Raw genomic sequence first — 10,394 nt, 5'->3', positions numbered from 1 at the left:
TTGAAATGTCCAGACTGTGAGAGGCCTCCTGGTGGAGGAGAGTGATCAGTGACTTACCTGATCAGGATATCCACATCTATTCTCAGCAGGGTCAGCCAGAAACTGTGCACTCCTGGACTCTGAGTGTCTTAACCCTTTTATACTTCTTTTCTCTCACACCCACCTTATGTAGCTCCACCCCTACCCCGCCCCCAGCACAAGATTCAATCTACTGGATCTTTATGATTGAATTTATTTTTATTCAGTCATAGTTATTTGTGTGAACTCAAAAATAATAATCAATTAGAAAGTGAAGAGTCGGCAGACATCTTGCAGTAACTCGCCAAAATGACGAACACAAAGGGAAAGAGGAGAGGCACCCGGTACATGTTCTCTAGGCCTTTTCGGAAACATGGTATTGTTCCTCTGGCCACATACATGCGAATCTACAAGAAGGGTGACATTGTAGACATCAAGGGAATGGGCACTGTTCAAAATGGAATGCCCCATAAGTGCTACCACGGCAAAAACAGAAGAGTCTACAATGTCACCCAGCATGCCGTGGGCATCATTGTCAACAAGCAGGTTAAGGGCAAAATTCTGGCCAAGAGGATCAATGTGCGGATTGAGCACATCAAGCACTCAAAGAGCAGAGACAGGTTCCTAAAGCGTGTGAAGGAGAACAACCAGAAGAAAAAGGAAGCCAAAGATAAGGGCACCTAGGTGCAGCTGAAGCGCAAGCCTGCGCCACCCAGAGAAACACACTTTGTGAGGATTAACAGAAAAGGGCCTGAGCTGTTGCAGCCCATTCCATACGGATTCATGGCCTAATGTACACAAAGAAATAAAATACCAGCACCAGGAAAAAAAGAAAAAAGAAAGTGAAGAGTCGGGGTTAGAGAGATGGCTCAGTGACTAAGAGCACTGACTGCTCTTCTAGAGGTCCTGCGTTCAAATCCCAGCAACTACATGGTGGTTCACATCCACCTATAATGAGATCTGTTGCCTTCTTAGGGTGTGTCTGGAGACAGCTACAGTGTACTTACACATACTAATAAATGAATGAATCTTTAAAGGAAGAAAGAAAGTGAAGAGGCCACTGATTGAATTGTATGTTTACATACTCAATGTGTGAGGGTTTTCGTGTTGAAAGACTCCAAAACTCCCAAAGGGAGGCACTTACTCAAGCCTCGGGTCAGCCGCGCACCCAAGAAGACACTGAGACCGGTCTTAAGATGTATAGAGAGTAAGATTTAATATAGCAATGACAAGAAAGAACATAAAAAGCACATATACCAGATATCTGGGGTCGAAACTCGCAGAGGAGATTCGGCAATTAGCCCAAACTTTTCACAAGCTTTTATAGGAAATGGCCAAGGGAAAAGTACAAGTTTTACGTCACCAAGGTGTTCTGCCAAGGGGCTTTACATAACCAAGGGGTCGTGTCCTATATTTTGGCAATGTACTCGATCTATTGGAACATTCTGGGACAGTACCAGGAGGCCCCTATCTCAAAAATGTTCTTGGCATAGTCTTCAGTTGGGAGGGGTAGGACTAGGTTTTTTCCAGGAGACCCCTTATCTAAAAAATGTTCCTGGAGCAGTTTCCAATTGGGAGGGGGTACCTTGGGGTAAAAAGTTCAGGAGTGCTCCGGGAACTATCTCTGGATGGGAGGGGTAAGAGAACTCTGAGCTGAAGAGTTCATGGAGAGTTCAGGTGTCCAGTAATTAACTCTTTCATTCCCCCCTTCTTTTAGGGACAAGCTCTAATCTTAGAGCTGGGTACCGGCTTCCTGAAAGACCCGATATTGTTGCCTTAATATCATAACCTGCACTGCATTTATTCTTTTTCTGACAAAAGCCACTAACTTATTAAGAATGCAGGGGCCGAGAGTGAGCAAAAGCATAAGTATAATTAAGGGTCCTGCTATGGAGGAGAGGAGAGTGGTAAGCCAAGGGGACTTATTAAACCAGCTTTCGAACCATCCTTGTTGGCTTTCTCTCTCTCTTTTACGCATATCTAGGCGTTCTCTAAGTCTGGCCATAGAGTCTTTGATTACTCCTGAATGATCAACATAAAAACAACATTCTTCTTTTAGGGCAGCACAAAGTCCTCCTTCTTTAAGGAACAATAAGTCTAATCCCCTCCTATTTTGCAGCACTACTTCAGACAGGGAAGTTAAAGATTCTTCTAATTTAGTTATAGACTGTTCTATAGTTCTAATATCAATGTCCATAGCTGTACGTAATTCTTCATAGTATTGGGGGGTCTGAATTAAGGCAGCGGTCCCTGTACCTACTCCTGCTGCTACTCCCAATCCCAGAAGTACTGCCAGGGTTAAGGTAATGGGCTCTCTTCTCCAACGGACCCGATGATCAAACTTATCTAAAAAGGAGCTATCATCATGATACAGGAGTCTAGGAATAAGCTGAACTAAAATGCAGAAGTCTTTGGAACTATTAAAAACAGATAGAGATACACAAGGAGTGAGACCGGTATTGCAAGCCCATACTGTGTCTATGGGAGGCACCAGATACTGACCACTTTTGCTAGGCTGGATGTTCTGGGTCTGATTACAAAGGTGCCGTTTATCCTGAGGTGCCTGGCCTAAACAGAGTCCACTTCCTGAAACTGCTTCCAGAGTCAGCTTTCTGTTTTCTCCCCAAAGGCATTGAGAATGATCTGAAGTAGTATTATAAGTCCTGATCTGAGCAATTCCTTCATAATAAGGGGGCCTAGAGTCATAGCATAACCAACATGATTGAGTCATATTAGGATTAGTCCTATTCAACGCCAAAAAAGCTCCTTGAACTAGACTGACCAGACGGCTTTTTGTATCTAGGGGCGGTGGGGAAACTAAGGTCGATAGGGAAGGTCTCACTGTTCTGGGCTGTGGAGTTGGTGGAGCTGGTACAGCCGGGACTTGTGGGGGAGCTGGTACTATTGGGGGACCCTGTTCTGTCACAGTCAGCCTGATTGTAAAAATGAACCCAGGGTCTCTCGGTGGACTGGATACACGCCAACCCCACTTATTTCCTTTAAGCCAACTTAAACGATTTTGTTTTCCTTTTTCAGTGAATTTTATAAGTAGGGGGTTGCAGTATTTACCTTTGCATGGTCCTGGGGGGCTGTTTTCAGTAGCACACCCATAAGCTCCTATGGCGGCCTCATTTGGATGGAGGTCGCCATAGTTTGGATATTTATGGGGATCTCTTTCTCCTTGATATGGCTTATCATAACCACTACCTCGTTTTACCGTGATTAGATCCCAGTCAGAGGAAGGCTTCCAGTAGGCATCCCCTGTCGTTTCACATGTCCATTTGCCACAGAAGTAATCTGATGCCCCCCCACATTTTTGTTGAAGCTCTTTGTTTTGACCCTGACCAGGACAAACATAAAACTGTGCAGCTCTAAGATTAGCCCGGTAGAACTGCCCTGAACACCCATACATGTTCCCTATTCCACCTGAAACACACCGCTGTTCAGGGGGTGGGTTACTAAGATCAGTATGGTCAGGGAGGTCCCAATTGGGAGATCCTGCTACTAACTTACAAATGTCAGGTGTGAGATCAGGCCACCAAGTCCAAGGGGGATGTGCTGCAGTGATTGCCCATACAATGTTTCCCTCCCCATTAAGCACTTCCCATGACTGTTGAATCGGGGCAAGAGGGTTGTCGTTCCCTAGGCTTAGGGTGGCCCCCACGACACAAGCGAAGTTTAAGAGGATTGTCAGTAGTTGCCACCGTCCAGTTGTCTTCATGGTTGCCTCTACCCTGGCTAGGAGCCTTCTTGACGTGGGAGGCGTGGAGTTGTTAACAGTATCAGATATGGTCCTTTCCACCGAGGCTCAAGAGTGCCGGTGCGATGTCATCTGACAAGGACCGAACTGCTGTAGTCTCAGGTGCATGAGCTTCTTTGATCTGGTCCCAGATCTGTGTTCTGACAACCTCCAAGGCCTTTAAATGGGTAAACAGAGCAGAGGGTGAGAAAGAGTCAACACAGGGATCCAATATCCTGCTAGACTCAGTCAAAGAAGTAAAACGTCCAGGTGTGTTTCGGACTCTGAGAAGCACAAAGGGAAGGAGGGTCACCCAGTCTTTACCGCCAGTCTCAATAACTAATTTAGTTAGGGTCTGGGCATGACGCAGGTGCACGTAGATCAGATCTCTGGCTGGAACTGGTGAGATGTCCTTGGGATATCCAGCTCGTTCACTGTAACCAGTTGTGACCAGACTTTTTTCTGTATCACCTGCAAGCCCTTTTAACTTAGCATACAGAGCATTATTAACAACATAGGTTTAAACACATCATTTGAGACTATGATGGGCATAGGAGTTTCATAAAGGATCTTAAACAGAGTAAAACTGAATCAAGAGATAGGACATAGGGAAGGAACACCAAGTCCATGCCAGTCTCCACGATTAATTTTGTCAAGGTCCGTCTTAGAGTTTTAAACTAATTTTTATCTATCCTGAGCTCTGAGGTCTATACACACAATGTAATTTTTATTTGACCTCTAAATGCTTGGCCACACCCTGACTTACCTGGGCAACTATTGCCTTTGGCACTCTTGGAAAAATTTTCTTTAATAATCTTCTTGATGACTATGTGAGCAGTATCATTTATCCATATTGAGAACGTCTTTTTCTGCAGATGTCAACAGCTTTCTTTGTCTGCATATTGTTCCATACAGTGGCAAAAGCATACCTGCTGTCAGTGTCATTTATAAAGCTTGTATCAAAACCACAAGTTCAGCTTTCTGGGCTGAAGTCTCTTTAGGGAAGCTGCTGGCCTAGATCACCTGCTTTTTGTCCACTGCTGCACTGCTGTCCCCGCCTTCCGCTTACCTTTAACCATGAGGCTACTGCCATCCGTGTAGGGTAAAAGGCTTAGTCAGATCTGGCAAAGCCAGAGCGGGGGCTGCAAGCAAGGCTGCCTTTATGCTGTCAAAGGCTTTTTGGTGTTCCTCAGTCCAGGTGAATGGGACTTTTTCTTTAGTCCAGAATCTGCAAAAGCCCACCGTTCCCAGAAACTCACGTGGCGCGGGGTGGTGGGGGTTGGGATCAGCATCACAGCCTTTTCCTTGGCTTCGGTGAGCCACCGCTTTCCGTCGTCGGCACCTCGGTACGACATAGCTGAGCTTTCTTAGCCGATACCCGATATCCCAACTCACCCAGTTCATTCAGGAGCTTCTAGGAGGGCCAGAATTTTTTCTTTGTCTTTGATGTCTCTGCCTTCAGCCAACCGCAGGGCTTGGGTTAGCGCCAGGAGTTCAACCTTCTGAGCCAAAGTTCCTTCTGCCAGAATGTCAGAGTGATGAGTAGGTCTTATTCTGTCAACAAAAAGCTCTAATAATGTGTCCATCAGCCAGGGAAACAATTGAATCATGTGTCTCTGACCAGAAGCCACTATGTGCAGACAAGCAGGCCATCCCTCAGTCACCAGGTCTAATTTTTCAAGTGCCACTGGTCTTTTAGGGTCCCAATTTCTGAGTAAGAACCTCTTTAGCAATATTTTTGTTCTCAGTCACATTTAGGAGTCCCAAAGTTGGGGACAACATTAGGGCAGTCTCAATAGCATCTAAGGCCATCCAAGGTTGTTCTTTATTTCTTATACGAAGGGCTGTTCATCTTTTTAATTCAGCAAAACCTGGAATCCACAGTCTGCAAAGGCCTGCAGTGTCCAGGAACCTTTTAAACTTGCTTTGCATTGGTTAGTGGAGGAATATGAAAACACAGTCTCTTTTAAGCTGCTTTTAACAGGTAGGCCACCGATCTCTTTTAAGGACTCAGCTTCTGTGTTAGCACCCCTTCTGCTTTTTTTTTACTTTCAGCCACAAACAGGTGAAGGGTTTGGTCATGAGGGGGGGCTCCTCTTCTTTTTTTTTTTTTGTTAGGGCAGTCTCCCACTCAGTGCTCTTTTTCTTTAACAGATAACAGTAAACACTTTGATCTTCAGCCAAAAGCTTTCTTTTTTCTGTTGCCAGGTACTAAGTTTTCTTGCTTCCCTAACTCTTGTGACCAGCATTTTATTTCTCTTATCTTTTTTTGAAAATTTTCTGGCTCCTTATTTCTTACAGATCATCTCTAAGTGCTAGTATTATTAGCAAGTGTCACTTTGCTAGGTTCTAGTCTTTGTCATTTATCTCTCTTTGCTCCTGTTTCTTAACTGCAATGGATCTAATTATTACATCTATATTCTGTCACTTAACTTTTGTAACTTTTCATAACCTAGGTCAGATTAATGGGACATTTTCTAGTCCCACAGACATGAGACCCTCAACAGAGCCTGGCAGTCAGGTGCTCCTTACCTTGTATGTCTCCCTCACCGGAGCTTAGTACAAACTCACACAGCTCAGGGCAGTGCCTGAGAAGAGAAAACACATGGGGCAGAGAAGGGAGTGCAGTTTTCACATCAGACCACTGATATTTCAAAATGAACACAATTTTTTTGTTAACAAGAGACAGGATACAGGGGGCAGGAGAATGAACCTTTTTCCCACCCAAGAGGCAGGCAAAGGCTGAAAACAAACCCTTTGACGTGAAGAGCCCAGCGCCGAGTCTCCGCTGCGCGCCGGAATGCAGCGTAAACTCCTGGGAGTGGCAAACAAACGCTGGCAGGCAGGCAGAGGCAGCAATTTAACTATTTAACTACCTGATAGACGCCCTGTGCTCTCTGCACTGTCTTTGGGGAGGGAGCACGCAGCCAGGCAGGCACAAGGGAGTGCGGGCAGACTCTGGGGGGGCCAAAGGAGGGACGGCGGCTGTAGTCGGCCCCTCCCCAGCTGTGGCAGGCTTCACGGCCACTCCGGGACCGGCAGGCGGGGGCCGGCAGGCCGCTGCACTCACTATCAGCATTTCACAACTCGGGGCACAGACAGCCTCTGCTTCTGCCGTGTCTGCAGAAGCCAGAACCTCAGCACCACTGCTGCTATCAAAGCCCTAACTGCGCCACCAAAGCCGGAAATCTTTAGCCCAGCTCTGCATTTCAGAGCTCTTTTGAGCAGCCTGGGGCTCCCCAGCCGAGTGCGGACCGTGTGCTGCCCCTGTCGGCCGGTGGCAGCTGGTCTTGCCCCACGATGGCCCCGCAGCCAGGCTGGCCGGCGCTGCCCGCCCGCTGCGAGCCGCTGGCACTGCCTCGCCGAGAGCGCGGTGGGCAAGACCGGCCTGATGGTTCTTTTTTTCTCTTTTTTTTCCTTTTTTAAAACCTTTGCTGACAAATTCTGTCCTGACGTCAGTCCAAGTCTACAGTCGACAAAGGGTTAACACACACACACACACAGTCTTGTCATGTGGCCACAAACAAGCACACTCGTCCACGCCTGGACTTACACAACCAGCCAAACACTTTTTTCTGACGGGGTCGGATTCTACATTGACTCCTTTTCCTGATAGGGGTGGGATTCCACATTCACTCCCGCTCTGGCAGAGGGAACACTCTCTCTCTTTCACTCTGCCAGGCAACAGCCAGGTCTTTTTGACTGTTCTGTACCCTGGGCACTCCTTCCAGGGTCTCCCTTGGAACATCTCTTTTGGGGTACGGACCGTGAGGCCATAGACAGTCGTCCTCTCACAGCCACTGCCAGAATAAACCCACAATCTCAGAATACACAAATGCAGCAGTTCCACACCTACACACCCAGCAGACTGTCCCATTTCTAGAATAATAGCAGACACGAGAGCAGACACGAGACTTAGACAAAAGAAAAAACCAAAGCACGAGGTGGGACTCGAACCCACGATCTCGCAACCTGGAGCACGAGGTGGGACTCGAACCCACCCGGTCTCCAGAGGGGTCCACTAAGCGTCCTTAGTCCTCCCCTTGTCCTCCTGGGACGTCTCCCAGGGCGCACAGACGGTGAACACCTGGACACGTCTGTCTGTCCACACCCTGCGCTCCTACCCGGAGCGCGGTCTCACTGTGCACATTGCACACTGAGCGTCTGCAAAACCGAAACAGCGATCGCTCATACAGAATGGCCTTCCTGGCCTTTCAGAAATTAACAGAACACAGACACCAGACCAAAGCAGAACAGTAAATCTTACTTCTGAGTGGGTCCAGGACTTCTGGGTAGTCGCGCTGATTCCCGGCCAATGCACCAAATGAAAGACTCCAAAACTCCCAAAGGGAGGCACTTACTCAAGCCTCGGGTCAGCCGCGCACCCAAGAAGACACTGAGACCGGTCTTAAGATGTATAGAGAGTAAGATTTAATATAGCAATGACAAGAAAGAACATAAAAAGCACATATACCAGATATCTGGGGTCGAAACTCGCAGAGGAGATTCGGCAATTAGCCCAAACTTTTCACAAGCTTTTATAGGAAATGGCCAAGGGAAAAGTACAAGTTTTACGTCACCAAGGTGTTCTGCCAAGGGGCTTTACATAACCAAGGGGTCGTGTCCTATATTTTGGCAATGTACTCGATCTATTGGAACATTCTGGGACAGTACCAGGAGGCCCCTATCTCAAAAATGTTCTTGGCATAGTCTTCAGTTGGGAGGGGTAGGACTAGGTTTTTTCCAGGAGACCCCTTATCTAAAAAATGTTCCTGGAGCAGTTTCCAATTGGGAGGGGGTACCTTGGGGTAAAAAGTTCAGGAGTGCTCCGGGAACTATCTCTGGATGGGAGGGGTAAGAGAACTCTGAGCTGAAGAGTTCATGGAGAGTTCAGGTGTCCAGTAATTAACTCTTTCAGTGTGTGTGCTTTTTCAGTGTAAATGTGCTATTTATTTCAGTTTCCATGATTCCTTTGCATGTGTATTTGAGTGTGTGTGTTTGTTTGAAGTTGACCTCAGTGGTTCACTTCTGACAGAGTAAAACTTTATCTTTGAGTTGTCTTACTGGACCCATGTAATTTAATCAGGAAGTTTATTATTTTTCTCAACAATTCACTTATTTTATTGGAGACTTGGTATGGCTTGAGAAAATGGATTATGGGAAGCTCTTCATGTAGATCAAATTGGCTATAAACAGATTAATCCAGCTGCCTTTGCCTCCTGAGTGTTGAGATTATAAATATGAGGCCTCATGCCTGGTTGTTTAAGGTTTTGTTTTTTTTTTTTAATAGCCCAGAGTAGCATGTGATCAACTCTTTTCGCAAAGCTGGCCAAGAACTTCCTTTGGCCTCTGGTACAGCACCCAAGCTGGCTCAACACCAGATCTTCAATATGGTCATGTGAGAAATCAAGAAGTAATATCTGTCGGTCATTTTGTGATGCTTGTCATCCTGAGAAGCTGCCTGAGGGTGGATTGAGTCCCATCGCCTTGTGGTCACTGACTGAAGAGGAAGAGCAGCTTAATAGAGCTATGAGATCCACAGATGCTCAGCCAGTACTCTCCTTACCCTATTCACACCTCCAGGATTCTGGACCTCCCCTTGGCAGATTTTCTAGTGCTTTTTGTTGCTGTTGCCCAGACAGGTCCTAATGAATACCATCATAGAATTTGTTCTCTGATTAAGGCTTATGAAGAGCAGCATAGCAAGATGAGAAAGTAAAAATATAAAACATATGGTTTGAGTATTAAAGGAGCACCAGGAAGTGAAATGGAACTGAATCCTGTGTTCAAGGATATTGAATTCAATTAAGTGAGTAGTGACCTTGGGTCAACATCTCACCCCAAAAACTTGAGTAGTTGTAGTACAATCCTTTAATCCCAGGAGGCAAAGACAAGCAGATCTCTTGAGTTCCCCACCAGCCTAGAACAAAGCAAGTTCTAGGTGGTAAAAAAAGCAACTTAAACGCAGGTTTGGTGGAACACACCTTCAACACCAGTGGTTAGGAAACACGCATGCAGACCTCTGAGTTCAGTCAGTCTAAGAAGCACATTACAGGACAGCCAAGCTTACGAAGTGAAAAATTTGCAAAACAGAAACTGGTGATAATGTAATAGAACTTAGATGCCAAAGCTTTTGAATTCAGACTCTGTTTTAGAGAACCTGACCTAAGTGTGAACTCAGGTAGACTACCATACTGGTATATAGCATTAGTTTCAAAGTTGGCCCCCAACAAAACCAGAGCCTAACTCCAGTCTCTAGGCTAATCCCCAACAAGAGCACAGTTTCCAGTTTACAACTCCCAACAAGATTAGTGTCTCCTGATTATTCCCACAATAAACCTGCACCCAAGGTTACAAGCCCACGTCCTGTCTAATGGCCACCAATGCAGAAGGAAGCAGAAATCAAGTTTATGAAGTGACTCCCAGTACCAGCCAATTATGTTAAATGCCACAGTGGCTTTCCAATTAGTTGGTTGCACATGTACTGTCTGTTTGCTGTTTACTATAACGCTTTACCCCAGTAGACATTCCGATTCCTCCACCACCAAAAACATCCTGGTGTATTGGCAGGGCCTGAGCAAACTCGAAGAGAATAAAGACTCTGCTGTGAATTGCATCAGATTGGCTCCTGTGTGTC

At 46.2% G+C, this 10,394-nt stretch overlaps 1 pseudogene; it reads left to right on the top strand.

Moving 5' to 3' along the window:
- The first annotated feature begins 327 nt into the window (after positions 1 to 327).
- Positions 328 to 810, top strand: LOC147004169 (large ribosomal subunit protein eL21 pseudogene; annotated as a pseudogene).
- The last annotated feature ends 9,584 nt before the right edge of the window (positions 811 to 10,394 follow it).

This window comes from Mus caroli, unplaced genomic scaffold (genome assembly GCF_978045245.1).
Source record: "Mus caroli unplaced genomic scaffold, Mus_caroli_1 scaffold_6, whole genome shotgun sequence".
Lineage (NCBI taxonomy): Eukaryota > Metazoa > Chordata > Mammalia > Rodentia > Muridae > Mus > Mus caroli.
This window is presented reverse-complemented; position numbering and strand designations above follow the sequence as displayed.